This window comes from Etheostoma spectabile, chromosome 16 (genome assembly GCF_008692095.1).
Source record: "Etheostoma spectabile isolate EspeVRDwgs_2016 chromosome 16, UIUC_Espe_1.0, whole genome shotgun sequence".
Lineage (NCBI taxonomy): Eukaryota > Metazoa > Chordata > Actinopteri > Perciformes > Percidae > Etheostoma > Etheostoma spectabile.
This window is the reverse complement of record NC_045748.1, coordinates 19,365,342-19,368,505: the sequence shown is the minus strand read 5'-3', so window position 1 is coordinate 19,368,505 and position 3,164 is coordinate 19,365,342. Positions and strand designations below refer to the sequence as shown.

Sequence of the window (3,164 nt, the reverse complement as noted above, 5' to 3'; positions counted from 1 at the left end):
GGGCAGAAAGTGCATAAAGGGCTGTTAGTTATTTTCATGTGCATTTTCATTGAGGTGAGATATGTCCTTTGAATAAAATTGTTGTGAATCTGCTGATGGTCTGGATTGTGAGATACTTATGGGATGTTAGACCATGCATCTTGCCAGTCGAGATCAACACTCAGTCCTAGGCAAATGCATTTTGTAAGTCAGAGAAGGGTAACAAGCCATCCTCACCAAAAATGTCTTTCGGACAATGAACTCCCCTTTGTTCCCATTGTGGGACTGTTATCGGCCTCCCACCAATCAGGAGTGCCGTATTATTGAATAATGGGGAAAAGGTGTGCCAGTTACAAGCTATATGGCAGTATGTTTAAGCCAATTTCCAAGTTTTAATAAGATGAGAGATAACAGGGCCAAAGCGTAGCTGACACTGTTTGTTAGAAACATTGGCAAAAAGAACGTCATGAAGTGACCAAGGCTCTGTTATAGCACTTTCTAAGGTACGACTTCATCTTGAAGGCCAAGAAGTACGGATGACTTTTGTAAACAAACAGGAACCATAACAAGTCTATAATTACTAACCATGACATTATTTCGCACAGAGCCTTCAGATAAAAGCTCAACAGATAATAAGAGTAAAAACTGCTGATCGGCATGCGCTAAAAGATGCTCACCGTACTGTAGAAGATCGTCCTAACATTTTGTTACACTTAACCCAGTTTTAAGTTAGCCTAAAACATTTTAGAAAGTAGTCTGTATCAAAAATGTTTCTATTGCTACATCCTGGCATTAATAATAAACATATGTTAAGAGTCTCACTTGGTTACATTTCAAAGGTCATTTTAGGTGTTCCTGTCACGAATGCTATGGTTGCTCTATAGTTAACTATTTCACTTTTAAACTTTTAGGTGAAATGATACCTGTGGGGTAATACCCATGGACCGGATAGGAATATAGAGTCTTAGATGTTTTAAGGATCTAGGGTTTATACCTCTGTGTTGGGTGGGTCTTACAGGGAAATGGGGCTTGTATCAGCCCTGCATACCAGCTCTAAGATAAAGCTGAAAAGGAACAGTTTTCTATAAGAACCTGTAGAGTGGGAGGAAATGGCCATCAATCATGGATAGCATGTGGTGACATCGCTCTCTCTCTCTCTCTCTCTCTCTCTCTCTCTCTCTCTCTCTCTCTCTCTCTCTCCATCTCCAAACACACAAAATGCTGGTAGTCTGGCTGCTAATTCGTCCCATCAGATCATTGTTTCCTTATTAAATGCCATTTATCACTATGTCTTGTCATGCTTTTACCTTTATTTTTTATTGACTTTTTCACCTTAATAAAAGTCTCACTTATACTAAATATAGCTTAGTTACATAATGTAACAACTAACTAAAAGAGGAATACAAATGGGCAAAATCTGTAAAGCATCTAATAAATGTAAACTTTCTGCAATAGGCATAAGTTTTTGCAAAACTTTGTATTGGCCTTGCATGTTCCCATATATTATAAATATATAATATATTATACAGTGGTGCTCAAAAGTTTACATACACCTTAAGTTGACTAAAAAGAGGAATAAAAAATCATGTTTGGGAAATTTATTTTAATACCTAAATTAAAAATGGGTAAAATCCAACCTTTAAGGACACCAATTTTCTTTGTGAATGAATAACGTATTGTAATAAATAAATGTTCTTATTTAAAATACAGGGGTCATAAGTATACATACCCCTATGTTAATTCCCATAGAGGCAGCAGATTTTTATTATTAAAGGCCAGTTATTTCCTGGATTCAGGATATTATGCATCCTGATAAAGTTCCCTTGGCCTTTAGAATTAAAAAGCCCCACATCATCACATACTCTTCCCATGCTTAGAGATAGGCATGGGATACTTTCTATAAAATCATCTCTCAATGCAAATCAAACCAGTATTAGTCTAACGAAATAACCTGCCTATCTCTAAGCATGGTGAAGAGTAGTGATGATGTGGGGCTATTTTAATCTAAAGGCCAAGGGAACTTTATCAGGATGCATAATATCCTGAATCCAGGAAATAACTGGCCTTAATAATAAAATCTGCCTGCCTCTATGGGAATTTAACATAGGGTATGTACACTTATGACCCCTGTATTTTAATAAGAACATTTATTTATTTACAATACGTTTTCATTCACAAAGAAAATTGTGTCCTTAAAGGTTGGATTTTACCTCATTTTTTAATTGTATTAAAATAAATTTCCAAAACATGATTTTTTTATTCCTCTTTTAGATCAACTTAAGCATGTGTATGTAAACTTTTGAGCACCACTGTATATATGTGTATGTGTGTGTGTGTGTTGTAGACTCTCGGCCCTGCACAGCACATGGATCCTTGGTTTTTAGGTCCAAACTCAAAACATATCTGTTTAGTCTGGCTTTTAATACGTAGCAGTGCTATTCTATTGTATGATGTGATTTTACTCATTCGGATGTTAAGCACTTTGGACACCTGCTGGTTGCTGTAAAGTGCTATATAAATACATTTTGATTGATTGATTGATCTACTTCATCACTCAAAACTGAAACGGAAAGGGAAAAGTATGAAGTTTTACTCAAATGTAGAATCCTTGTCAATTCAACTTTCCTCTCACAAACCTCCCTAACGAGGACTGTTTGCCTCTGCACCATGCACCATGCACCATAATTTATCGGCGAGCCCCGTAATCCACCACAGCTGCTCAACTGTAAATACAATTAACCCCAGTAATTGTGTGATGTTGACTTTGGGTTTTTGTACACTTTCTCACTGACTGCCGGTAGCCCTTGCTCTCCGAGGATGACATCATGGGGTTTCAAGTTGCCCGCTGTGCCTTGGTTTTCCAGATCCATGTTGTGAATAGACACTTATTCCCTCCGCTCAAAATGATGCATACATACGCAGTCGACTGACCTGTCTGCCACCTCCGCTGTGAGCTCAGAGTTTGTTATTGCCTCAGTTAAGATGTGTTGACAGATGAGGCAGATGTGTGTTCCCTCTCGTAGATAGTGTTTTCAAAGTTGAAAAGCTCTGGAATTAGTTGAGTAAAGAGAATAATTTGGTATCATAGCAATCTAGTTAAATTATTTATGTTAAAGAAGCCTGTGTTGTCAATTAAGGAATACTGTTGTGTGTGTGTGTGTGTGTGTGTGTGTGTGTGTGTGTGT

At 37.4% G+C, this 3,164-nt stretch overlaps 1 protein-coding gene across 3 annotated transcripts in view; it reads left to right on the top strand.

Annotated features, from left to right (window-relative positions):
• The window catches only part of bmpr1bb (bone morphogenetic protein receptor, type IBb), a 55,063-nt gene that overhangs the window by 15,445 nt on the left and 36,454 nt on the right, over nt 1-3,164 (top strand). The gene's annotated exons all lie outside the window — the stretch shown is intronic.